A 27376-nucleotide genomic window follows, 5' to 3' on the forward strand; every position below is an offset into this window, starting at 1 on the left:
ATGGCTCCAGACATCTCTAGCCTCAGAAGATGTACTGTTCACTGGGCCTCATGGTCATGCATTAACAGTGATAATGAAAGACACCATTGCTTGCAATTACTTTCTTTTTGATTCCTTCCAGGCTACAGCCAGAGACGTTATCGGGGCTTTGCACTTAGTTATACATAAAGACAGGGAAGCATCAGTCTTGTGGTATCATAGCTGGACTGTTATTTCTGGGTAGCAGTGTGCAAATTTCACTATGGTGGATGATGGAATTTGAATTTAATGAAAACTGGAATTATCAGTCTAACTATGACCATGAATCCTTTATCAGTTCTCAGAAGAACACATCTGGTTCACTAATATCATTTAGGGAAGGAAACTGCCATCCTTGCCTGGTCTGGCCTACATGTGACTCCACAACCACAGCAACGTGATTGACTCTCGATTGCCCTATGGGCAATAAATTCTGGCCTAGCTAGCAATACCCTCATTCAATGAATAAATGTTTTAAAAAGAAATGAAACGTACAATAGATGGATTACTTTCCAGAGTGGACGTTAAGTAAACCTTCTTGTCTGGTGAAGTTTCCAATGTGGCGTGAACTAGGAAGATATGTTGTTCTTGTCAGGGGTTGGGGGAGGGGAGTATTGTTGTGGGGAATGAGTGATGGATAAATGTTGTTGGGGTTGGGTGGGTTGAGACTCTGCAGTTTCTGATGTTGAAGACCATTTATTTCAACATAGTCCTTAAAGACTATGCTGGAATTACCTCAACACTTGCCTCATGCCTGTGTTCATCGCTGGATTTAAAATTGAGCCAGGATCAGAAGGGGCAAAGACTCCAGTGTCAAATGTAAATGAGCAGTTCAAATCACAGTCTGCAGCAGGTGCATCTTACTCCACTACTAACCAAAGGAGCTGGACTACTCATGAAGTGATAACTACTGAATAATGAATGAGTGTGTCAACAGATTTTTTTCGAAATCAAAAACAATTCATGCTTTTAATGTCAGTATTTAAACTGAAAATGAATTTATCTTGAAATATATTTTGTTTCCATTTTGGAGTTAACAAAATAAACAGACTTGATGGCTTTCACTGAGATGGCATTTATTTGAAGTTTGGAACAATTTACTATTTGACAGTAATCTAATAGTTTTATTAATTAGCTTGGGTAAAAGTATTAAATGTTCATATAAATATTTTTACACCTGTATTGCTTTTAAATAATATCTTGCTTTTTTCACTTTGCAGTAAAAAGTACAGGTAGTAAAATAATTGAACATGGCGACATTCTCATTGACAATTCCAGAAATGCTATGATATGTAACAATTCACCAAGAAGCTGTTTATGGCCACGTGCAAAAGATGGAAATGTTTACGTCCCATATAAGCTCAATCATGAATACAGTAAGCAACTCTCATTAATATTTGTTCCTGATAAGAAAACATGACAACTATAAGAGCCTGTTGTGGATCTTGGGGTATTTGTGTTTTTTAATCTTATGAAGCAGCTTCACAAAGTGTTTCTATCAAAATTCAGTTAAGCCACTGTGTACCTAAACCATGCAGATTCAATAAGCTCCAAGCTTTGAGTCCTACCATCTAGATAATTATACCTGGAATAGTGGTAATGAATATACACGTTCCTTTTGTATCCGTGGTTCTATTTTACATACTTTTCATGGGATCATTGCATCAATAATGAGGCTAACATTTATTGCTCATCCCTAATTGCCATTAAGAGGTGAATTACCAGCATGAACCCCGGAAGTTCATGAGGTTCTGGTACACCCACATTCGGAAGGGAATGTTCAGCTTAAATGATTGTGAAGGAATACGAATACAGTTCCAATCAGAATGTCAGCTAAATTGGATGGGAAATTGTAGCAACTGGTCATCTCACTCTTCTGTGTCCATGTCCTACTCAGTGGTAGATGTTGTGGGTTTGGAAGGTGCTGCTGAAGGAGACTTAGTGAACAACTGCAATACATCTTGTAGTTATCATGTTTTGCTGAAATTATCGGCCAGTGGTGGAAGCTGTGAATGCTTAAGGTGGTGGATAGGATGCTAGTTAAATAGGCTGCTTTGTCATGGATGCATTTAAACATCCTGAGTGCTTTTGGGGTGGTACTTGTCCAGGCAAGTGGCAAATATTCCTTCACGTTCCTGATTTGTGCCTTGTCAACATTAGACATGTTTTGGGGTGTTAAAGTGAGTGATTGATTGCAGAACTCCCTGCCTCTGACCTGGTTTTGTAGCCAGTGAAGTCTGCAAATGCTGGAGATCAAAGTTGAGAGTATGTTGCTGGAAAGCCTGAAACGTCAATTTTCCTGCTCCTCTGTTGCTGCCTGACCTGCTGTGCTTTTCCAGCAACACACTGGTTTTGTAGCCACAGTATATGGTTAGTCCAGTTAACATTGATTGATTAGTAGCCACCAGGATATTGATAATGTAGGATTTTGCTATGGTAATGTCATTGAACGTCAAGAGGATATGGTTAGATTTCTCTTGTTGGACATGGTCATTGCCTGCCTCTTGTATGGTGGAAATGTTACTTGCCCAAGCTTGAAGGTTGCAGTGACCTTGCTACATATTGACACTTACAGTCAGACCTAGGGTGAGGTTCTCAGAGTTACTTTGGTTTCAGATGGCCACTCTATGTTGTTAAGTGCTTGGGTGAGGTGGGAGAAACTGGCTCTCATTTATTCACTCACCTATCCTTTTCACAGCAATGCTATTTTTAAAAAAAAACAAATATGCAATTTAGTTAACGTTTTATGCTTACTTTGGTTAGTTAGCTGACAAGGTACTCTGTGCAAGGGAGTCATTCCTTTCCTGTTCCTACTGTGGCCAGACTGCTAGCTCAAAATGATAGATTTATGATAGATTTAACAAGCATGGATAATACTGAGGCATGCTGGGAGATTGAGGCAAGCCTTGACCAAAGTGACTGTGATAATAAATATGTTGCAGCATCCAAACAGGCTGCAGCTACCAACAGACAGTATGTATCACTAGGTGAGTGTATGTACCTAGTGGCTGCAGACAACAATACATACCCAAATTTGGGTTTGAACAGAGTCAACCAGAAACCCCTCCTCAGCGCAATCAGAACCAACATGATATGTATCAGGCATGGTGGGTACCTCACACTCTTAATTGGAGGGGGCTACGTGCACCCAACACCTCCAGGACCACCCTGCCATTGTCATGACAATGTCTGATTGGGTCCGATCGATCAGGATGATTGAACCCTGATCAATCTATTGGAAGATACTGAGACCCTTCCAAAAGAAAAGGGCTGGAACAACTACCAAGTATAAGAATTGCAGCAAACATCATCCTTGGGCAGTAACTAGAAACCAACTACTGTAGAAAAGTCACCCCTGAGACCATCAGGAAAAGACCACATGACCATCACCATGTGGATCAAGGTGAAGATCTAGTGTGGTGGTATATGATCAAAGTTAAGCACAAGATAGATTTGTAGTGTAAATCATTATAGTGTATTTTGTTATATTCATTTATTTGGCACAATACTATAATAGTTTATTATTAAGAGCCAACTCGCAGTTCTTTTGATGGATATAAGAGTTAAAACACACTGTGGCAGGTGCACCTCCTCTTCTGATTAGTTTGCTGGCTAGTTGGATCCCAGCACTTAGCTGGAGAAGAAATTCTCAAACTGTGCAGGGGTTACTCGTGTGTAGTTCATCACTGATTTTGCAACGCACTCGTGCTTGAACCCAGGCTGGTGTGTACAAACCTCAGTTCCTTAGCACATCATTGCCCATGAGCATGTTTTCTCCCAGTGGCACACTGTTCTACTTGCTTACACAAACTAGGGGTTGAAGTCAGTTTTTAATTCTTTTATTTACTTGCGGAAAGGCAAAAAACAAAACAAGAGGTGGCTTACTGCTGACTGAGAAGGGATAGTCAACACTCTGGTTCTGTTAGCCCTCCATTCCTTCATTGACTTTCTATTTGACGTTTTCATGATGCTGCACAGTTATAACTTTCCATGGGTCCCATGCAGAACTTTGCCAGACAGCAATGAATTTATATTCACAATCCTCTTTTATATAAATATATTTATGTCAGAATTAAGCATTAGACGTGTCTATCGTACTTTGGAGTTCAGATCCATTGTCATAAGCACACAGATTGCTTCAGTATCTGGGGAGTCACAAATAGCATGAGCATTGTATAAATATCAATGAACATTCTGTTCTTGTCCTTATGGTGACAGAGAGTGGCAAATTGATGAAACAGCTGAAGAAATTGGACTTGGGGCAAGGAAATCGAGTTCATTGGACTTGGGGCAAGGAAATCTAGTTCAAGTCCAAGTCCCATCTGCTCCTGGGGGTAATAACATGTCTGAATAGGTTGAATAGAAAATACCACTTTACAGCAACCTTGGCCCTCCTCTAGTAGTCCCCAGCATTCAGATACCAGCCTTTAGCCAATTTGATTCACTCCACATGGAATCAAGAAACAGATAGAAATACTGGATACTGCAAAGGCTATGGGCCCCAACAATATTCCAGCAATAGTACTGACGACTTGTGTTCCAGAATTTGCCTCTTAAGATCCCTCCAAATCACTCACCATCCTGATTTGGAAATATATTACAGTTCCTTCACAGCCGCAGGGTCAAAATCCTGGAATTCCCTCCATAATGGCATTGCGTGTCAACTCACAGCAGGTGGACTGCAGCAGTTCAAGAACACAGCTCACCATCACCAAATCAAGGGCAGCTAGGAAGGGACAATAAATGCTGGCCAGCAAGTGATGCTGACGTCCCACAAACTAAGTTTTTAAAAGACCTTTAACAATCACAGCCATCTTGTGCGCTGTAAATAATGCTAAATCAGTAGCGAGCTTTCGTTGATTCCCATTAACTTCAGGTTTGCTTGGGCTCCTTTTAATGCCTTGATCATCAAATGTTACTTTTGATGTCAGGAGTAGTCATTCTCTCCCAAGTGCAGCTTTTCTTTTCACCTGTGTTTCCATCAAGGTTGCAATAAGATCAGGAGCTGACAGACCCTGATCGAATCCAAAATAGTATCAGTGAGCTGTTTATTGTATTTGAAAGCATTTGTAACAATGCAGCCTGTCACTTTGATAATTGAGTGTTGACTGACAGGGTGGATTTTCCTTGAGCAATTTTCCATGTTTTCATGTACATACCAGAGTTGTAAAGGTGTTCAGCTAGTTCTAAAGCATGTCTACCTTTCTTTTAAAATTTAATTGTTTTAAAAACTGTAGGAAAACTATAGCTCTTTTTTATTCTATGGTAATATCTCAGCTAACCAATCAACTTGCCAACTAATCAGAGCACTGTCCTCCCATTTTATAACATGTTCTGGTCACTTGACATTTGTTAATCTTACATTTGTCCCAATGAGCATAAGACAAAAGATGATCAGCCTTCACCATGTGGCTCTTTCACAGTAGTTCAAGACCTGTGCAATGTCTAATTTAGAAGAATTTAGAGCATAAGAAACAGGAGTAACAGTGGGCCATCCAGCCCCTCAAGCTCACTCCACTGTTCTATAAATTCAGGCTAATCTGTTCCTGGCCTCAAATCTTGTGCTGGCTCCTCTCAGACCTTGATTTCTCAATATTTTGAAAGTCTATCTAACCTATTTTTCTAGTCACCCTGATCAAAATAATGATATTACACACCTGGAGTAGGCAGGACTTGAACCTGGGCTCCCAATCCTGGGGTAGGGACACTATCATCTATTTAAATACTTTCAGTCATCTAACCTCCATAACTCTGCCCCAGAGTTTGGGACATTCACTACCTACAAGGCGAAGAAATTCCTTTGCATTGTTACAACGTGGTACTGAACTTCCCTCTGCTAATTAAACCAAACACCCAGAAAAGTTCACCTCACCTTGTAATCTGTTAAAGCATGAGTAACAGAACTCCCAAATTCCACTATTTAAAGAAAAAAATACCAATTTATTATTTAACTCCAAAAGTAAACATTAAACAACAACTATTTACAACTCTAAGCCTCCTTTCTCATAAAGGTTTGTTACCTACCTCCAACTCTGAACAATATACTGTTCCAAAAAGCAACTGTGTTAAAAAAGTTGCAACTTAATTTCAAAACCAGACAGCAGCTCTCATCTCTGGTGTCCTCCTTCCTCTGGCTGTAGATCTCTCTGGGTTGTCAGTCTTTTGCTGCAAAGATGTTTGATATAAAGAAAGGTACCTTTGATAGAGAGTGTAATTTGCTGGTAGCTACTCTGGTGATGGCAGTTGGTCCCTTTTTCTGGCTAACTCAAAATGCAGGCTTTTTTATACCCCAAACATTGGATCATTTCATTAGTTCAAGTTTGGCAAAAACAAATTCAATTCGGTTTTAGTATCCTGGGGCATAATTTAAAATGATTGAATTTAAATTCAAACGATTGTGAAAGCACACGAAACTTAGGTCTTTGTTTCACAGCCAAATGTTATATTTTCTAGTACACAGACTGCTGGTCACTCACATGATAGGTACCTGCAAGTTCAGTACAAAACCAGCTTTCACTGTCTCAAAGGCACACTACATGCCTTCAACTTCATAACATCTAGGTTTTAAATTATGCCCCTTGTACTGTAAGTATGTCCTGTAGTTTGAGAATGCTCTACTAGTAAAAACATCAGCATCCAACCTGTAAAACCGTCAATATTATATTTCAGTAAAATAATCCCCCATTCTTTTAAACACTACTGAATAAGGGCATAACCTCTTTAGCTGATCTTGCTACATCAAGACTTTCTTCCCAGAAATCCACCCAGTGAATCTCTTGAACTGCTTTCAATGCCAGTATATCGTTTCTTAAATATGGACACCAAAACTGTATACAGCTGTACCTGCATGCTTCCCTCCATGCCAGACTTCTTTGAAGTCTAACTCCGTTTAAGTTAGCGTCTGCCTTTTGGTTGTCCCCAGAGTGCATGGCCTCATTTTCTTACGTTAAACTCCATCTGCCAAGTTTTTGCTCACTTGTTATGCCCTCATCACCATATTCCCTCCCTCATGTTTTTCCACATTGCGTTGCACTCTGCCTACTCCAGGTCATTAGTATCCATTGTAAATAATTGAAGCCCTGAGTGATTCTCATGGCACTCCATGAGTTAAATATCTTTCAAAGCCACTAAATAACCATTAATCATAACTGTCTTGCGTTTTAACCAAGCCTCAATCCTTGCTAATACATTAGCCCCAATATCATGAGCTCCTACCTTGTGCATGAACGTGCCACCTAAAAGGTTATCGGATACTTCCTGGAAATCTAAAGACACTACTTAACTGGTTCCCCTTTATCAACTCTGCTATTTCTTGAAAGAATTCTCAAATCTCAAATATAGTTTCCCTTTCACAAAACTCTGACTATTTGAATATTAAGCTTTTCTAAATGTCCCGCTGTTTTCTTCATTATAGACTCTAGTATTTTCTCATTAACGTATGTTAGACTAACTCACCTTACATCTCTTGCTTTGTCTCTCCTCGAGCAGGAGAAATACATTTACAGTTTTCCAATCTGCTGGAACCCTTTCAAAATCCAGCAAGCCCTGGAATATTTTGGCAATTCTTCCACTCTCTAAATATCCTTCCTTTAAAACTGGATGCAGGCCCATCAGGTCCTGGCAATTTATTTACATATTTGCCTCCAGTTCTATATCAAATACTTTGTCTCTCATGATAGGAACTGTTACAAGGCTTTTCTTTCCCTGATATCTTTGGGATGTCTTTCAATGAAGACCAGTATAAAATACTGGCTTAAGTTATCTGCCATTTCCTTGTTTCCCCATTATCACTTCTGTAGTTGCATCTGCCAGGGAGCCTTATACTTACTTTAGCCACTCTTTTTGTAAACCCACAGAAGCTCTTGCTGTTTTCTTTTATTTCTTGCCAATTTAATTTTTCCCTCTTAAATCACTTTTTAATACTACGGTACCTAAAAAGTTCCAATTCTCTGGCCCATCACTAGATTTAACTACTTTATATGCATTGATTTGGATACTCTCCTTGACCACTTCAAGTCCATCCCTGCCTGGAATAAAATTTTAGCTGAGCATTATGAGATACCTGCTTAAATATTGGCCATTGCCCATCGACTGATATTTCCATTAGTTTATTTCACCATCCCACTTTCGACAACTCTTTCTTCTGTAAAGATAATTTAAGTTGAGAATAGATTTGAGACTTGATATTCTCCCTCAGAGTTTGAAGTTCTACCATCTTGTGATCAACACGCCTAAAGAATCCTTAATAGGTTTCTTATCACTTCTCTCTCATTACATGTTACTAGATTTTAAAATAACTGTCACTAGCTGGGTTCTGCAACATACTGCTCTCATTACAACAGGATATTGATCAGATGGGCCAATGGGCTGAGAAGTGGCAGATGGATTTTAATTCAGATAAATGCAAGGTGCTGCATTTTGTGAAAGCAAACCTTAGCAGGACTTATACACTCAATGGTAAGGTCCTAGGGAGTGTCGCTGAACAAAGAGACCTTGGAGTGCAGGTTCATAGCTCCTTGAAAGTGGAGTCTCAGGGAGATAGGATAGTGAAGGCGGCATTTGGTATGCTTTCCTTCATTGGTCAGGGTATCGAGTACAAGAGTTGGGAGATCATGTTGCAGTTGTGCAGGACATTTGTTAGGCCACTGTTGGAATATTACATGCAGTTCTGGTCTCCTTCCTATCTGAAAGATGTGAAACTTGAAAGGGTTCAGAAAAGATTTACAAGGATGTTGCCAGGGTTGGAGGATCTGAGCTACAGGGAGAGGCTGAACAGGCTTGGGCTGTTTTCCCTGGAGTGTCGGAGACTGAGGGGTGACCTTATAGAGGTGTACAAAATTATGAGGGGCGTGGATCGAATAAATAGACAAAGTCTTTTCCGTGGGATGGGGGAGTGCAGAACTAGAGGGCATAGGTTTCGGGTGAGAGGGGAAAGATATAAGAGAGACCTAAGGGGCAACTTTTTCGGACAGAGGGTGGTACGGGTATGGAATGAGCTGCCAGAGGAAGTGATGGAGGCTAGTACAATTGCAACATTTAAAAGACATTTGGATGGGTATATCAATAGGAAGGGTTTGGAGGGATATGGACTGGGTGCTGGCAGGTAAGACTAGATTGGGTTGGGATATCTGGTCAGCATAGACGGGTTGGACCAAAGGGTCTGTTTCTATGCTGTACATGTCTATGACTCTGACTGTATTAACTTTGTCCATACATGTCCAGTTAGTATGCAGGTTAAAATCACCTGTGGCAATTGTCGTACCTTCCTCCATGCCCTTTTTCTTTCTCCCAGATTTGTACTTTGTCCTACAATGAACTCTTTGGGACCTATAGATAACCCCACCCTTTACTTCTTTCTCTTGCTATCCTTTATTTCTGTCCAAACTGATTCCACATCATGATCTGTTGCACTTATTCATCATTGCATTGATACCTTTCTTTAATAATAATGCTACCCAATCTTTATTTTCTTTTTTCCTCGAATATGGAGGTCTAAATCCTGCAACCATGTCTCTGTAACAGATGACTAGTCATCTGTTTATGATATTTGTGCAGTCAATTTATCTATTTGGTTTCAAAATTCTCCATGAATTCTGATAAGGAGCCTTAAACTTTGAACTGAATTTCTGCTCTCTTCAGCTTATATTTTCTGCCACATTGGCACATGAACCATCCCAAACAATTATGCTTATGTTTTTGTCTTTGTTATTGTCCAAGAAATATCTTATTTCATATTCATGCTTTATTTAATTGAGTTCTTTTTACGAAGTCCAGGATACAAAATTGGACTTCATAATGCTAAAAATTGTATTCTACAAATGCAGTTTTGTTACGAAGCTGGCACATGTGCACAATCCTCTCAAGTGTTGTCGTGCTAAATGTGGTAATGCAAATGTGCTCAAAAGTATGGAGAATATGTATAATTTGGAGATGCCGGTGTTGGACTGGGGTGTACAAAGTTAAAAATCACACAACACCAGGTTATAGTCCAACAGGTTTAATTGAAAGCACTTGCTTTTGGAGCAGTACTCCTTCACGACCACCTGATGAAGGAGCAACGCTCCAAAAGCTGGAAAATATGTAAGTTGTGACACCGATGCTGCCATTTGTGGATGTACCACAAATCTTTTTAATCTTGCACTGATAAATGTGTTCAACAACAAGAAGAGCCTGGTGACTACTAGATTCATAAAGAACCTGCAAGGTATTTGCTGATTTTTTAAAAATATTTTTTCATGGTAAGTGAGCATCATTGACTAGGGTGGCATTCATTACTCATCTGATTGCTCAAGGGCTGAAAATGTGTTGCTGGAAAAGCGCAGCAGGTCAGGCAGCATCCAGGGAACAGGAGAATCGACGTTTCGGGCATAAGTCCTGATTGCTCAAGGGGGTTACCTTTTTGAACCATTGATGCCCATTGGTATAGATACCCCCACAATACAGTTAGGGAGCGACAGGAATTATAACTCAATATTGAAGGAAGCTTGATAAAGTTTTAAGCTAGTGGCGAGTAGCTTGGTTGGAGGGGTGGGTTGCTTGCAGTGGTATTGGTTGCCCCTCTCCTTGATTGCTAATGATGGAGAAATTGGAAGTGATACTGAGGGAGCCTAAGTTAATTTCTATAGTGTATCTTGTACAGTGTGATTCTACTGAGCATCAGTAATGAGGATAATGAAATGTGGACCTGGTGCCAATCAAGCAGGCTGTTATGGATATTGTTGAGCTTTGTGTTGCTAGAGCTGCACTTATATGAGCAGGAGATGATTCCATCACATTTGAACCAAGTCAATGGTGGACAGGCTTTGAAGAATCGGGAAGAAATTTATGTACTGTAAAAATCCTAGACTGAGCTGCTTTTTAGCCTCAGTATATTATTCATCTAGTTCAGTTTCTGGCTTGATGGTAGCCCCAGGATGTTGCTCTAATTACGTTTATGCTAAGTATTTTGAGGAGTTGATTGTAATTGGTGAAGTCTAATGGGTGTTGCACATTAAGAAGGTGCTAGTTGTGAATGTAAGATTTTGGGCACACCATTGGCTCTAAGACTTGTATGATGTAGTTGCAGTTTATCTCTAGGTTCAGCATGTTAGGATGTAGAGCAGAGATAGGAAACAAAGTGTCAGGCTGCTTATAATAGGAGAAGGGATTCCAGTAGAAGAACCAGACTTGCAGCCTCAGAACAGGGCCAGGAACGCACTACTAGTAACTAAGAGTGACCATAACACTCTTTCTTTACTTATGGGCCCATTTAACACCTCCAAGTTTATATCTTTTGCTACAGCAGAGAGGTTGTTATTGAGAGCAAATACTATTAATGTTCAAAGTGGGGAGTTCATTTGCACTCTTAACAGGCAGCTTGAGCAAGTATTTGATTTAGGCAGCATAGCAGGTTTCAGGATGTGGCTTTATCATAGAATCCCAACAACATGGAAACAGGCCCTTTGGGTCAACAGGTCCACGCAGACTCTCCAAAGAGTAACTCACCCAGACCCATTCCCCTACTCTATATTTACCCCTGACCTATTTAACCTATCACATCCCTGAGCACTATGGGCAATTTAGCATGACCATATCACAAGGTCATGCACATCTTTGGATTGATATAAAACCAGAGCTTCCAGAGGAAATCCATGCAGACACAGAACGCGCAAACTCCACACAGACAGTCGCTCAAGACTGGAATCTAACCTGGGTCCCTGGTGCTGAGAGGCAACAGTGCTAACCACTGAGCCACCATGTCAGTTTGTCTAAATGCTAACATTTCCTGCAACCGCAAACATAACCAGTGTGACCATGCTCAGCATATGTTGCTGCAAGTCCACTTTTAACTGTAATTATGAACAACAATCCTTAGAGACCAATTGACCCCATGATCTGAAATATATTAGCCACCCTTTAAAAAAGGAGGGGACATGTTAGTTGGCATATTTTCATTTTAAATCACTGCTGTTCCATCAGTTTTCTTCAGCGAGGGTGATAGCTGATATCCAGAGTCAACTAATTTATCTTTGACTCATCAATGCAAACAACTACATGTTAACAACATACACAGGCAGTTCTACAATAGGTCAAACTCTGCAGTTCTGCCCCAGTGATGAGTAATTAAGCAACTAGCTGGAAGAGGGGCTCTGTGATTATTTCTGTCCTGCATGTAATTTGAGAACAGGTCAGTGGAGAGACATGCTGATCTGTTTTTGATCTCCTTTGAATCGAAGAATCTATCTTGACATCTTTCTTTCTGGTATAAAAGAGTAATGCCATTACATTAGTGGGCAGCACGATGGCACAGTGGTTAGCACTGCTGCCTCACAGTGCCAGAGACCCAGGTTCAATTTGCGCCTCAGGCAATTGTCTGTGTGGAGTTTGCACATTCTTCTCTTGTCTGCATGGGTTTCCTCCGGGTGCACGGGTTTCCACCCACAGTCCATAAATGTGCAGGTTAGGTGAATTGGCCATGCTAAATTGCCCGTAGTGTTAGGTGAAGGGGTAAATGTAGGGTCTGGGTGGGTTGCTCTTCGGAGGGTCGGTGTGGACTTGTTCAGCCAAAGGGCCTGTTTCCACACTGTAAATAATCTAATCATAAAAATCACTCGATTATCCGAACCACCAAGATATGTAAAGTTTTGTCCTGTACATTTCTTCTGATAATAGAAGACAACAGTACAGGCCCTTCGGCCCTCAAAGTTATGCTGACCTGTGGAAACAATCTGAAACCTATCCAAGCTATACTACTGAATTTTCATCTGCATGTTTATTCAATGGTTATTTAAATGCCCTTAAAGTTGGCAAGTCTATTACTGTTGTGGTCAGTGCATTCCACACCCTTACTACTGAGTAAAGACACTACCTGACAGCTGTCCTATATCTATCACACCTCAATTTAAAGTTATGTCCCCTCGTGCTAGCCATCATCATCTGAGGCAAAAGGCTCTCACTGTTCACTATCTAACCCTCTGATTATCTTATATGTCTCAATTAAGTCACACCTCTCAATCTTCTCTCTAATGAAAACAGTTTCAAGTCCCTCAGCCTTTCCTCATAAAGCCTTCCCTCCATACCAGGCAACATCCTATTAAATCTCCTCTGAACCCTTTCGAAAGCTTCCACATCTCTATGTGGTGACCAGAACTGTATGCAATGCTCCAAGTGCAGCCGCACCAGAGTTTTGTACAGCTGCAGCATGACCTCATGGCTCCAAAACTCAATCCCTCTACCAATAAAAGCTAACACACCATATGCCTTAACCACCTGTCAACCTGGGTGGCAACCTTCAGGGATCTATGAATGGACAGAGGTCTCTCAGCTCATCTACACTACCAAGAATCATACCTTTAGCCCAGTATTCTGTATTCCTGTGACTCCCTCCAAAGGAAATCATCTCACTTTTCTGTATTAAACTCCATTTGCCAACTCACAGCCCAGCTCTGCAGCTTATGTCCCTCTGTAACCTGCAACATGCTTCTGCACTGTCCATAACTCCACTGACCTTAGTGTCATCTGCAAATTTACTAACCCATCCACATAAAGCACATAAAGAGAGAGAGGGAGAAAGAGAGAGAGAGAGGGGGGAAAGAGAGAGAGGGGGGGGGAAGAGAGAGGGGGAGAAAAGAGAGAGAGAGGAGGAAAGAGGGGGGGAGGGGTGGGGGGAAGGGGGGGAAGAGAGATGGGGGGAGAAAAGAGAGGGGGGGGAGAAAAGAGAGAGGGGGGAGAAAAGAGAGAGAGAGGGGAAGAGAGGTGGGGAAAAGAGAGAGGGGGGAAGAGAGAGAGGGGGAGAAAAGAGAGAGGGGGGAAGAGAGAGAGGGGGAGAAAAGAGAGGGGGGGAAGAGAGAGAGGGGGAGAAAAGAGAGGGGGGGGAAGAGAGAGAGGAGGAAAAGACAGAGAGAGGGGGAAAAGAGAGAGGACGAAAAGAGAGAGAGAGGACTAAAAGAGAGAGAGAGAGGGAGAAAAGAGAGAGAGAGAGTGGGAAAGAGAGAGGGGGAGAGAGAGAGAGGGGAGAGAGAGAGGGGAAAAGAGGGAGAGGGAGGGAAGAGAGAGAGAGGGGGAAAAGAGAGGGGGTAAGAGAGAGAGGGGGAAAAGAGAGAGAGAGAGGGAAAGAGAGGGGGAAGAGAGAGAGGGAAAAGAGAGGTGGGGGAGAGAGAGGGAGGGAAAAGGGGGGGAAGAGAGAGAGGGGGGGGAAAGAGAGAGAGAGGGAGGGAAAGAGAGAGAGGGGGGAAGAGAGAGAGGGGGGGAAAGAGAGAGGGGGGAAGAGAGAGAGAGGAGTGGAAGAGAGAGAGGGGGAATGAGAGCGGGGGGAAAGAGAGAGGGGGAAGAGAGAGGGGAAAAGAGGGAGAGGGGAGGGAAGAGAGAGGAGGAAAGAGAGAGAGGGGGGAAAAGAGAGAGGACGAAAGGAGAGAGAGGGGGAAAAGAGAGAGAGGGGGAGAGAGAGGGGGGGAGAGAGAGAGAGGGGAGAGAGAGAGGGGAGAGAGAGAGGGGGAGAGAGAGAGAGAGGGGGGAAAGAGAGAGGGGAAAAGGAGAGGGAGGGAAGAGAGAGGGGGGGAAAAGAGAGAGGGGGGAAGAGAGAGAAGTGGAGGGGGAAGAGAGAGAGAGAGGGGGGAAGAGAGAGGGGGAAAAGAGCAAGGGAGGGTAAAGAGAGGTGGGGGAGAGAGAGGGAGGGAAAGGGGGGAAGAGAGAGAGGGAGGAAAAGGGAGAGAAAAGAGAGAGAGGGGGAAGCGAGAGAGAGGGGGGAAAAGAGAGAGAGGGGAAAGGAGGGGGGGGAAGAGAGAGGGGGGGGAAGAGAGAGAGAGGGGAGGAAGAGAGAGAGGGGAGGAAAGAGAGAGGGGAGAAGAGAGAGGAAGGGGGAAAAGAGAGAGAGGGGGAAAAAGAGAGAGAGAGGGAAAAGGGGAGAGAGAGAGAATAGAGAGAGAGGGGGGGAAAGAGAGGGGAAGAGAGAGAGAGGGGGAAAGAGAGAGGTGAAAAGAGAGAGGGGGGAAAAGAGAGAGGGGGAGAGAGAGAGAGGGGGGAGAGAGAGAGAGGGGGGAAAGAGAGAGAGAGTGGGAAAAGAGAGAGAGGGGGAAAAGAGAGAGAGGGGGAAAAGAGAGGGGGAAAAGAGAGGGGGGGAGAGAGAGGGGGGAAAAGAGAGAGGAGGAAAAGAGAGGGGGAAAAGAGAGAGGAGGAAAAGAGAGAGTGGGAAATGAGAGAGGGGGAAATGAGAGAGGGGGAAATGAGAGAGAGGGAGGGAAGAGAGAGAGAGAGAGGGACGGAAAGAGAGAGAGGGAGGGAAGAGAGAGAGGGGGGCAAGATAGAGATGGGGGAAAGAGAGTGGGGGGAAAGAGAGAAAAGAGGGGGGATTCTAGAGGGGGGGCAGAGAGAGAGAGGGGGAAAGAGAGAGAGGGGCGAAAAGAGGGAGAGAGAGGGGGGAAGAGAGAGAGAGAAGGGGAAAAGAGAGTGGGGGGGAAAGAGAGAAGGGGAAAGAGAGAGGGGGGTAAGAGAGAGAGGGAAAAGAGAGAGAGGGAGGGAAAAGAGAGAGGGGGGGAAAGAGAGAGAGGGAAAGAGAGAGAGGGGGGGAAGAGAGAGAGGGGAGAAAGAGAGAGCGGTGGAAGAGAGACAGAGGGGGAAAAAAGAGAGGCGGGGAAGAGAGAGGGGGGAAAGAGAGAGAGGGAAAGGGGGGGAAGAGTGAGAGAGAGAGGGCAGGAAGAGAGGGGGAGAAGAGAGAGAGAGGAGGAAAAGAAGAGTGAGGGGGGAAAGAGGGAGGGGGAAGAGAGAGAGGGTGAAAGAGAGAGAGAGATGGGTAAAAAAGAGAGAGGGGGAAGAGAGAGAGGGGGAAGAGAGAGGGGGGGGGAAGAGAGAGAGGGGGGAAAGAGAGAGAGGGGGGAAAGAGAGAGAGATGGGGAAAGAGAGAGAGGGAATGGGGGGGAAGAGAGAGAGGGCGGGAAGAGAGAGAGATGGGGGAAGAGAGAGAGAGGGGAGGAAAGAGAGAGGGGGAAGAGAGAGAGAGGGGAGGAAAGAGAGAGGGGGAGAAGAGAGAGAGGGGGGAAAAGAGAGAGAGGGAAAAGGGGAGAGAGAGAGAATAGAGAGGGGGAAAAAAGAGAAGGAGGAAAAGAGAGAGGAGGAAGAGAGAGAGAGGGGGAAAAGAGAGAGCGGGAAAAGGGGAGAGAGAGAGAATAGAAGAGGGGGAAAAGAGAGGGGGAAGAGAGAAAGAGGGGGGAAAAGAGAGAAAGAGGGGGAAAGAGAGTGAAAGAGGGGGAAAGAGAGAGGTGAAAAGAGAGAGAGGGGGAAGAGAGAGAGTGGGAAAAGAGAGAGTGGGAAAAGAGAGGGGGGAGAGAGAGGGGGGAAAGCGAGAGGGGAAAAAGAGAGAGAGAGAGGAGGAAAAGAGAGATGGTGAAAAGAGAGAGTGGGAAAAGAGAGAGAGAGGGGCAAAAGAGAGTGAGGGAGGGAAAGAGATAGAGAGGGGAAAGAGAGAGGGGGAAGAGAGAGAGAGAGGGAAGAGAGAGAGGGGGAAAGAGAAAGAAAGAGGGGCAAAAAGAGAGAAGGAGGGGCAAAGAGAGAGAAAGAGGGTAAAGAGAGAGCTGAAAAGAGAGAGAGGGGAAAGAAAGAGAGGGGGGGAAAGAGAGGGAGGGAGAAAAGAGAGAGGGTGGGGAAAAGAGAGAGGAAGGGAACAGAGAGGGGGAAAAGAGGGGAAAGAGAGAGAGAGAGGGAAAGAGTGGGAAAAAGAGAGAGGGGGAAATGACAGGGGGAAGAGAGAGAGAGAGGAGGAAAAGAGAGAGTGGGAAATGAGAGAGAGGGGGAGGGGGGGAGAGAGAGAGAGGGGGGAAGAGAAAGGGGGGGAAGAGAGAGGGGGAAAAGAGCGAGGGAGGATAAAGAGGTGGGGGAGAGAGAGGGAGGGGAGAGCGAGGGAGGGAAGGGGGGGAAGAGAGAGAGAGGGAGGAAAAGGGAGAGAAAAGAGAGAGGGGGGAAGGGAGAGAGAGGGGGGAAAAGAGAGAGAGGGGAAAAGAGGGGGGGGAAGAGAGAGGGGGGAAGAGAGAGAGAGGGGAGGAAAAAGAGAGAGGGGGGGGGAAGAGAGAGAGGGGAGTAAAGAGAGAGAGGGGAGGAAAGAGAGAGGGGAGAAGAGAGAGGAAGGGGGAAAAGAGAGAGAGAGAGGGAAAAGGGGAGAGAGAGAGAGAGAATAGAGAGAGAGGGGGGAAAAAGAGAGGGGGAGAGAGAGGGGGGGAAAGAGAGAGGAGGAAAAGAGAGAGGGGGAAAAGAGAGAGAGAGGAGGGAAAAGAGAGAGTGGGAAATGAGAGAGGGGGAAATGAGAGAGAGGGAGGGAAGAGAGAGAGAGAGAGAGAGGGATGGAAAAGAGAGAGAGGGAGGGAAGAGAGAGAGAGGGGGGCAAGAGAGAGATGGGGGAAAGAGAGTGGGGGAAAGAGAGAAAGAGGGGGGATTCAAGAGGGGGGGGAATAGAGGGGGGGCAGAGAGAGAGAGGGGGAAAGAGAGAGAGGGGCGAAAAGAGGGAGAGAGAGAGGGGGGAAGAGAGAGAGAGAAGGGGAAAAGAGAGTGGGGGGGAAAGAGAGAGGGGGGAAGAGAGAGAGAGAAGGGGAAAAGAGAGTGGGGGGGAAAGAGAGAGAGGGAAAAGAGAGAGAGGGAGGGAAAAGAGAGAGGGGGGAAAGAGAGAGAGGGGGAAAAGAGAGAGGGGAAAAGAGAGAGGGGGAAGAAAGAGAGAGAAAGAGAGGGGGGAAAAGAGAGAGGGGGAAAAGAGAGAGAGTGGGAAGGGGGGGAAGAGAGCGAGAGGGGGGAAGAGAGCGAGAAAGGGGGAAAGAGCGAGAGAGAGAGGGGAAGAGAGAGAGACAGAGGGAGGGAAAAGAGAGAGAGGGAAAGAGAGAGCGGGGTGGGAAGGAGAGAGAGGGAAGGAAAAGAGAGAGAGGGAGGGAAAAGAGAGAGAGGGGGGAAAAGAGAGAGGGGGGAAAAGAGAGAGAGAGGGGGAAAAGAGAGAGAGAGGGAGGGAAAAGAGGGAGAGGGCAAAAGAGAGAGAGGGAGGGAAAAGAGAGAGAGGGAGGGAAGATAGAAAGGGGAAGAGAGAGAGAGGGGAAAAAAGAGAGAGTAAGAGGGAAGAGAGAGTGAGGGGGAAAAGAGGGGGGGCGAGAAAGAGAGAGGGGGAGCGAGAGGAGGGGGGAAGAGAGAGAGTGGGTGAACAGAGAGGGGGGAAAGAGAGAGAGAGGGTAAAAAGAGAGACAGAGAGAGGGGGGAAAGAGAGAGAGTGGGAACAGAGAGAGAGGGAGAAAAGATAGGGGGAAAAGAGAGTGGAAAAAGAGAGAGAGAGTGGGAAAAGAGAGATGGTGAAAAGAGAGCGAGGGAAAGAGAGAGTGTGGGAAAAGAGAGAGAGAGGGGCAAAAGAGAGAGAGAGGGGCAAAAGAGAGAGAGAGGGAAAGAGATAGAGAGGGGAAAAGAGAGAGGGGGAAAGAGAGAAAGGGGCAAAAAGCAAGAAGGAGGGGCAAAGAGAGAGAAAGAGGGTAAAGAGAGAGCTGAAAAGAGAGAGAGGTGAAAAGAAAGAGAGAGAGGGGGAAAGAGAGAGGGAGGGGGGAAAAGAGAGAGGGGGAAGAGAGAGAGAGGGGGAAGAGTGGGAAAAAGAGAGAGAGGGGAAATGACAGAGGGGGGAAGAGTGAGAGGGAGAGGGGGCAAAGAGAGAAAGAGGGGCAAAGAGAGAGGGGGCAAAGAAAGAGGGGGGAAGAGAAAGAGAGAGAGGGGGAAAAGAGAGGGGGGCGAAGAGAGAGGGAGGGAAAAGAGAGAGAGAGGGAGGGAAAAGAGAGAGAGGGGGAAGAGAGAGAGCTGGGAAAAGAGAGGGGGGGGGAAGAGAGAGGGGGCAAAGAGAGATAGGGGAAAAGAGAGAGAGAGAGGGAAAAAGAGAGTGGGAAGAGGGGGGAAGAGAGCAAGAGAGGGGGAAAGAGCGAGAGAGAGGAGAAAAGAGAGAGGGGGGGAAGAGAGAGAGAGAGGGAGGGAAAGAGAGAGAGGGAGGGAAAAGAGGGGGAAAAGAGAGAGAGAAGGGAAAAGAGAGAGGGGGAAGAGAGAGAGAGAAAGAGAGGGGGGAAGAGAGAGAGGGGAAAAGAGAGAGAGTGGGAAGGGTGGGAAGAGAGCGAGAGGGGGGAAGAGAGCGAGAAAGGGGGAAAGAGCGAGAGAGAGGGGAAAAGAGAGGGGAAGAGAGAGAGACAGAAGGAGGGAAAAGAGAGAGAGAGGGAAAGAGAGCGCGGGGTGGGAAGGAGAGAGAGGGAGGGAAAGAGAGAGAGGGAGGGAAAAGAGAGAGAGGGGGGAAAGAGAGAGAGGGGGAAAAGAGAGAGAGAGGGGGAAAGAGAGAGAGGGAGGGAAGAGAGGGAGAGGGCAAAAGAGAGAGAGGGAGGGAAAAGAGAGAAAGGGAGGGAAGATAGAAAGGGGAAGAGAGAGAGTGGGGAGAGAGAGAGGGGGGTAAAAGAGAGAGAGGGGGAAAAAGAGAGAGGGGGAAAAAGAGAGAGTAAGAGGGAAGAGAGAGTGAGGGGGAAATGAGAGAGAGGGAAAAGAGAGAGGGGGAGGGAAGAGCAAGAGGGGGCAAGAGAGAGGGGGGAAAAGAGAGAGAGAGAGAGGGAAAAAGAGAGTGGGAAGAGGGGGAAGAGAGCGAGAGAGGGGGAAAGAGCGAGAGAGAGAGGGAAAAAGAGTGGGAAGAGGGGGGAAGAGAGCGAGAGAGGGGGAAAGAGCGAGAGAGAGGAGAAAAGAGAGAGAGGGGGGAAGAGAGAGAGAGGGAGGGAAAAGAGAGAGGGAAAGAGAGAGAGAGAGAGGGAAAGAGAGAGAGGGAGGGAAAAGAGAGAGAGGGAAAGAGAGAGAGGGAGGGAAAAGAGAGGGGGGAAGAGAGAGAGGGGGAAAGAGAGAGGGGGGAAGAGAGGGGGAAAAGAGAGAGAGGGGAAAAGAGAGAGGGGGAAGAAAGAGAGAGAAAGAGAGGGGGGAAAGAGAGAGAGGGGAAAAGAGAGAAGGGGAAAAGAGAGAGAATGGGAAGGGGGGGAAGAGAGCGAGAGGGGGGAAGAGAGCGAGAAAGGGGGAAAGAGCGAGAGAGAGGGGAAGAGAGAGAGACAGAGGGAGGGAAAAGAGAGAGAGGGAAAGAGAGAGCGGGGTGGGAAGGAGAGAGAGGGAGAGAAAGAGAAAGAGGGAGGGAAAAGAGAGAGAGAGGGAGGGAAAAGAAAGAGAGGAGGGAAAAGAGAGAGCGGGGAAAAGAGAGAGAGAGGGGGGAAAGAGAGAGAGGGAGGGAAAAGAGGGAGAGGGCAAAAGAGAGAGAGGGAAGGAAAAGAGAGAGAGGGAGGGAAGATAGAAAGGGGAAGAGAGAGAGGGGGGGAAGAGAGAGGGGGGTAAAAGAGAGAGAGGGGGAAAAAGAGAGAGTAAGAGGGAAGAGAGAGTGAGGGGGAAAAGAGGGGGCCGAGAAAGAGAGAGGGGGAGCGAGAGGAGGGGGGAAGAGAGAGAGTGGGTGAAAAGAGAGGGGGGAAAGAGAGAGAGAGGGTAAAAAGAGAGACAGAGAGAGGGGGGGAAAGAGAGAGAGTGGGAAAAGAGAGAGAGGGGGGAAAGATAGGGGGAAAAGAGAGAGTGGAAAAAGAGAGAGAGAGTGGGAAAAGAGATGGTGAAAAGAGAGCGAGGGAAAGAGAGAGAGTGGGAAAAGAGAGAGAGAGGGGCAAAAGAGAGTGAGAGAGGGAAAGAGATAGAGAGGGGAAAAGAGAGAGGGGGAAAGAGAGAGAAAGAGGGGCAAAAAGCGAGAAGGGGGGGCAAAGAGAGAGAAAGAGGGTAAAGAGAGAGCTGAAAAGAGAGAGAGGTGAAAAGAAAGAGAGAGAGGGGGAAAGAGAGAGAGGGAGGGGGAAAAGAGAGAGGGGGAAAGAGGGGGAACAGAGAGAGGGGGAAAGAGTGGGAAAAAGAGAGAGAGGGAAAATGACAGAGGGGGGAAGAGTGAGAGAGAGAGGGAAGAGAGGGAGAGGGGGCAAAGAGAGAAAGAGGGGCAAAGAGAGAGGTGAAAAGAGAGAGAGGGGGCAAAGAAAGAGGGGGAAGAGAAAGAGAGAGAGGGGGAAAGAGAGGGGGCGCGAAGAGAGAGGGAGGGAAAAGAGAGAGAGAGGGAGGGAAAAGAGAGAGAGGGGAAAAGAGAGAGAGGGGGAAGAGAGAGAGCTGGGAAAAGAGGGGGGGGGAAGAGAGAGGGGGCAAAGAGAGATATGGGAAAAGAGAGAGAGAGAGGGAAAAAGAGAGTGGGAAGAGGGGGGAAGAGAGCGAGAGAGGGGGAAAGAGCGAGAGAGAGAGGGAAAAAGAGAGTGGGAAGAGGGGGGAAGAGAGCAAGAGAGGGGGAAAGAGCGAGAGAGAGGAGAAAAGAGAGAGGGGGAAGAGAGAGAGAGGGGGAAGAGAGAGAGAGGGAGGGAAAGAGAGAGAGGGAGGGAAAGAGAGAGAGGGAGGGAAAGAGAGAGAGGGAGGGAAAGAGAGAGGGAGGGAAAAGAGAGAGAGAGGGAGGGAAAAGAGAGGGGGGAAGAGAGAGGGGGAAAGGAGAGGGAGAGGGGAAAAGAGAGAGGGGAAGAGAGAGAGAGAAAGAGAGGGGGGAAGAGAGAGAGAGGGGAAAAGAGAGAGAGTGGGAAGGGTGGGAAGAGAGCGAGAGGGGGAAGAGAGCGAGAAAGGGGGAAAGAGCGAGAGAGAGGGGAAAAGAGAGGGGAAGAGAGAGAGACAGAGGGAGGGAAAAGAGAGAGAGAGGGAAAGAGAGCGCGGGGTTGGAAGGAGAGAGAGGGAGGGAAAGAGAGAGAGGGAGGGAAAAGAGAGAGAGGGGGGAAAGAGAGAGAGAGGGAAAACAGAGAGAGGGGGAAAGAGAGAGAGGGAGGGAAGAGAGGGAGAGGGCAAAAGAGAGAGAGGGAGGGAAAAGAGAGAGGGAGGGAAGATAGAAAGGGGAAGAGAGAGAGTGGGGAGAGAGAGAGGGGGGTAAAAGAGAGAGAGGGGGAAAAAGAGAGGGGGGAAGAGAGAGGGGGAAAAAGAGAGAGTAAGAGGGAAGAGAGAGTGAGGGGGAAATGAGAGAGAGGGGGAGGCAAGAGCAAGAGGGGGCAAGAGAGAGAGAGGGGGGGAAAGTGAGAGGGGGTAAAAGAGAGGGGGGAAGAGAGAGAGAGTGAGGGGGGGAAGAGAGAGGGGGATGAGAGTGTGGGGGAAAAGAGAGGGGGGAAGAGAGAGAGGGGGAAAAGAGAGAGTGGGAAATGAGAGAGGGGGAAATGAGAGAGAGGGAGGGAAGAGAGAGGGGGGCAAGAGCGAGAGGGGGGGAAAAGAGAGAGATGGGGGAAAGAGAGTGGGAGGAAAGGGGGGATTCAAGAGGGGGGGAATAGAGGGGGGGCAGAGAGAGAGGGAGAAAGAGAGAGAGGGGCAAAAAGAGCGAGAGAGGGGGGGAAGAGAGGAAGGGAAAAGAGAGGGGGGGAAAGAGAGGGGGGGAAAGAGAGAGGGCGAAGAGAGAGAGGGGGAAGGGGGGAGAGGGAGGGGGGAAGAGAGAGAGGGGGAAAAGAGAGAGAGGGGGAAAGAGGGAGGGGGGAAGAGAGAGAGGGAAAAGAGAGAGGGGGGAAGAGAGAGAGGGGTGGAAGAGAGAGAGGGGGGAAAAAAGAGGGGGTAAAAAAGAGAGGGGGAAGACAGAGGGGGGAAAAGAGAGAGGGGGGGGAAGAGAGAGAGGGGGAAAGAGAGAGGGGGGAAGAGAGAGAGGGGGGAAAGAGAGTGAGGGGAAGAAAGAGGGAGAGGGGAAGAGAGATGGTAAGAGAGGGGCGAAAGAGAGAGAGAGGGGCAAAAGAGAGAGAGGGGCAAAAGAGAGTGAGAGAGGGAAAGAGATAGAGAGGGGAAGAGAGAGGGGGGAAAGAGAGAGAAAGAGGGGCAAAAAGTGAGAAGGAGGCGCAAAGAGAGAGAAAGAGGGTAAAGAGAGAGGTGAAAAGAAAGAGAGAGAGGGGGGAAATAGAGAGAGGGAGGGGGGAAAAGAGAGAGGGTGGGGGAAAAGAGAGAGGGGGAAGAGAGAGAGAGGGGGAAAGAGTGGGAAAAAGAGAGAGAGGGGAAATGACAGAGGGGGGAAGAGTGAGAGAGAGGGGGGGAGAGGGGGCAAAGAGAGAGAAAGAGGGGCAAAGAGAGAGGTGAAAAGAGAGAGAGAGGGGGCAAAGAAAGAGAGGGGGAAGAGAAAGAGAGAGGGGGGGAAAAGAGAGGGGGGGGGCGAAGAGAGAGGGAGGGAAAAGAGAGAGAGAGGGGAAAAGAGAGAGAGGGGAAGAGAGAGAGCTGGGAAAAGAGAGGGGGGGGGAAGAGAGAGGGGGCAAAGAGTGATAGGGGAAAAGAGAGAGAGAGAGGGGAAAAGAGAGTGGGAAGAGGGGGGAAGAGAGCGAGAGAGGGGGAAAGAGCGAGAGAGAGAGAGGGAAAAAGAGAGTGGGAAGAGGGGGGAAGAGAGCGAGAGAGGGGGAAAGAGCGAGAGAGAGGAGAAAAGAGAGAGAGGGGGAAGAGAGAGAGGGGGAGGGAAAAAGAGAGGGAAAGAGAGAGAGGGAGGGAAAGAGAGAGAGGGAGGGAAAAGAGAGAGACAGAGGGAGGGAAAAGAGAGGGGGGAAGAGAGAGGGGGAAAGAGAGAGAGAGGGGAAAAGAGAGGGGGAAGAGAGAGAGAAAAAGAGAGGGGTTAAGAGAGAGAGGGGAAAAGAGAGAGAGAGTGGGAAGGGGGGGAAGAGAGCGAGAGGGGGGAAGAGAGCGAGAAAGGGGGAAAGAGCGAGAGAGAGGGGAAAAGAGAGGGGAAGAGAGAGAGAGAGAGAGGGAGGGAAAAGAGAGAGAGAGAGAGGGAAAGAGAGCGCGGGGTGGGAAGGAGAGAGAGGGAGGGAAAAGAGAGAGAGGGGGGAAAGAAAGAGAGGGGGAAAAGAGAGAGAGAGGGGGAAAAGAGAGAGAGGGGGAGGGAAGAGAGGGAGAGGGCAAAAGAGAGAGAGGGAGGGAAAAGAGAGAGAGAGGGAAGATAGAAAGGGGAAGAGAGAGAGTGGGGAGAGAGAGGGGGGTAAAAGAGAGAGAGGGGGCAAAAGAGAGAGGGGGAAGAGAGAGGGGGAAAAAGAGAGAGGGGGAGGGAAGAGAGAGTGAGGGGAGGAAGAGAGAGAGAGGGGAAATGAGAGAGAGGGAAAAGAGAGAGAGGGAGGGAAGAGCAAGAGGGGGCATGAGAGAGAGAGGGGGGAAGAGAGAGAAAGAGAACGGGAGGGGGAAGAGAGGGGGGATGAGGGTGAGGGGGAAAAGAGAGGGGGAAAAGAGAGAGGGGGAAATGAGAGAGAGAGAGGGAGGGAAGAGAGAGGGGGGAAAAGAGAGAGATGGGGAAAGAGAGTGGGAGGAAAGGGGGATTCAAGAGGGGGGGAATAGAGGGGGGGCAGAGAGAGAGGGGCGAAAAGAGGGAGAGAGGGGGGAAGAGAGAGGAAGGGAAAAGAGAGAGGGGGGAAAAAGAGAGGGGGGAAGAGAGAGGGGGGAAAAGAGAGAGGGCGAAGAGAGAGGGGGGGAAGAGGGAGGGGGCAAGAGAGAGGGGGAAAGAGAGAGGGGGGGGAAAGAGGGAGGGGGGAAAGATGGAGGGGGGTGGAAGAGAGAGAGGGGGAAAAAAGAGAGGGGGGAAAAGAGAGGGGGAAGAGAGAGAGAGGGGAAAAGAGAGAGAGTGGGAAGGGGGGAAGAGAGCGAGGGGGGGAAGAGAGCGAGAAAGGGGGAAAGAGCGAGAGAGAGGGGAAGAGAGAGAGACAGAGGGAGGGAAAAGAGAGAGAGAGAGGGAAAGAGCGCGGGGTGGGAAGGAGAGAGAGGGAGGGAAAAGAGAGAGAGGGGGGAAAGAAAGAGAGGGGGAAAAGAGAGAGAGAGAGGGGGAAAGAGAGAGAGAGGGAGGGAAGAGAGGGAGAGGGCAAAAGAGAGAGAGGGAGGGAAAAGAGAGAGAGGGAGGGAAGATAGAAAGGGGAAGAGAGAGAGTGGGGAGAGAGAGGGGGGGTAAAAGAGAGAGAGGGGGAAAAGAGAGAGGGGGAAGAGAGAGGGGGTAAAAGAGAGAGTAAGAGGGAAGAGAGAGTGAGGGGGAAAAGAGAGGGGGGAAGAGAGAGAGGGGAAATGAGAGAGAGGGAAAAGAGAGAGAGGGAGGGAAGAGCAAGAGGGGGCATGAGAGAGAGGGGGGAAAGAGAGAGAGGGGGGAAAGAGAGAGGGGGGTAAAAGAGAGGGGGGAAGAGAGAGAGAAAGAGAGCGAGAGGGGGAAGAGAGAGGGGGGATGAGAGTGAGGGGGAAAAGAGAGGGGGGAAGAGAGAGAGGGGGAAAAGAGAGAGGGGGAAAAGAGAGAGAGAGGGGGAAAAGAGAGAGAGAGGGAGAGGGCAAAAGAGAGAGAGAGGGAGGGAAAAGAGAGAGAGGGAGGGAAGATAGAAAGGGGAAGAGAGAGAGTGGGGAGAGAGAGAGGGGGGTAAAAGTGAGAGAGGGGGAAAAAGAGAGAGGGGGAAGAGAGAGGGGGTAAAAGAGAGAGTAAGAGGGAAGAGAGAGTGAGGGGGAAAAGAGAGGGGGGAAGAGAGAGAGGGGAAATGAGAGAGAGGGAAAAGAGAGAGAGGGAGGGAAGAGCAAGAGGGGGCATGAGAGAGAGAAGGGGGAAAGAGAGAGAGGGGGAAAAGAGAGAGGGGGGTAAAAGAGAGGGGGAAGAGAGAGAGAAAGAGAGCGAGAGGGGGAAGAGTGAGGGGGAAAAGAGAGGGGGGAAGAGAGAGAGGGGGAAATGAGAGAGAGAGGGAGGGAAGAGAGAGGGGGGAAAAGAGGGGGGGAAAGAGAGAGATGGGGGAAAGCGAGTGGGAGGAAAGGGGGGATTCAAGAGGGGGGGAATAGAGGGGGGCAGAGAGAGAGGGGGAAAGAGAGAGAGGGGCGAAAAGAGGGAGAGGGGGGGAAGAGAGAGGGAGGGAAAAGAGAGAGGGGGGAAAAAAGAGAGGGGGGAAGAGAGAGGGGGGAAAGAGAGAGGGCAAAGAGAGAGAGGGGGAAGAGAGAGGGGGGAAGAGGGAGGGGGGAATAGAGAGAGGGGGGAAAAGAGAGAGAGGGGGGAAAGAGGGAGGGGGGAAAGAGGGAGGGGGAAAAGAGAGAGAGGGGAAAGAGAGAGAGGGGTGGAAGAGAGAGAGAGGGGGAAAAAGAGAGGGGCGAAGACAGAGGGGGGAAGAGAGACGGGGGAAAAGAGTGAGGGAAGAGAGGGGGGGGAAGAGAGAGAGAGGGGGAAAGAGAGAGTGGGGGAAGAGAGAGAGAGGGAAATGGGGGGAAGAGAGAGGGAGGGAAAAGAGAGAGGGGGGAAAAAAGAGAGGGGGGAAGAGAGAGGGGGGAAAGAGAGAGGGCAAAGAGAGAGAGGGGGAAGAGAGAGGGGGGAAGAGGGAGGGGGGAATAGAGAGAGGGGGGAAAAGAGAGAGAGGGGGGAAAGAGGGAGGGGGGAAAGAGGGAGGGGGAAAAGAGAGAGAGGGGAAAGAGAGAGAGGGTGGAAGAGAGAGAGAGGGGGAAAAAGAGAGGGGCGAAGACAGAGGGGGGAAGAGAGAGGGGGGAAAAGAGTGAGGGAAGAGAGGGGGGGGGAAGAGAGAGAGAGGGGGAAAGAGAGAGTGGGGGAAGAGAGAGAGAGGGAAATGGGGGGAAGAGAGAGAGAAAGGGGGGGAAGAGAGAGTGAGAGGGCGGGAATAGAGAGAGAGAGGGCGGGAAGAGAGAGAGAGAGGGGGGAAAGAGAGTGAGGGGGAGAAAGAGGGAGAGGGGAAGAGAGATGGGAAGAGAGGGGTGAAAGAGAGAGAGGGAAAAAAGGGGGGGAAGAGAGAGGGGAGGAAGACAGGGGGGGAAAGAGAGAGAGGGGGGAAAGAGAGGGGGATAAAGAGAGAGGGGGAAGAGAGAGAGGGGGAAGAGAGAGAGAGAGGGGGGAAGAGGAGAGGGGGGAAGAGGAGAGGGGGAAAGAGAGAGAGGGGGAAAGGGGGCAAGAGAGAGGGAAAGGAGGGGAAGAGAGAGTGGGCGGGAAGAGAGAGGGGGGAAGAGAGAGAGGGGGAAAAAGAGAGGGGGAAAGAGAGAGAGGGGGGAAGAGAGAGGGGGGAGAGAGAGGGGAAGAGGAGAGGGGGGAAAGAGAGAGAGGGGGAAAGGGGGGAAGAGAGAGGGAAAGTGGGGGGAGAGAGAGGGCGGGAAGAGAGAGAGAGGGGGGAAGAGAGAGAGGGGGGGAAAAGAGAGTGAGGGGGAGAAAGAGGGAGAGGGGAAGAGAGATGGTAAGAGAGGGGTGAAAGAGAGAGAGGGAAAAAAAGGAGGGGAAGAGAGAGGGGGGAAGAGAGAGAGAGGGAAAGGAGTGGAAGAGAGAGTGGGCGGGAAGAGAGAGAGTGGGGGGAAGAGAGAGAGGGGGAAAAAGAGAGGGGGAAAAAGAGAGGGGGAAAGAGAAAGAGGGGGAAAAGAGAGAGAGGGGGGAGAG

The sequence above is a fragment of the Chiloscyllium plagiosum genome, unplaced genomic scaffold (genome assembly GCF_037043375.1).
Source record: "Chiloscyllium plagiosum isolate Xiang-an unplaced genomic scaffold, Cpla_swu_hap1 HiC_scaffold_18, whole genome shotgun sequence".
Lineage (NCBI taxonomy): Eukaryota > Metazoa > Chordata > Chondrichthyes > Orectolobiformes > Hemiscylliidae > Chiloscyllium > Chiloscyllium plagiosum.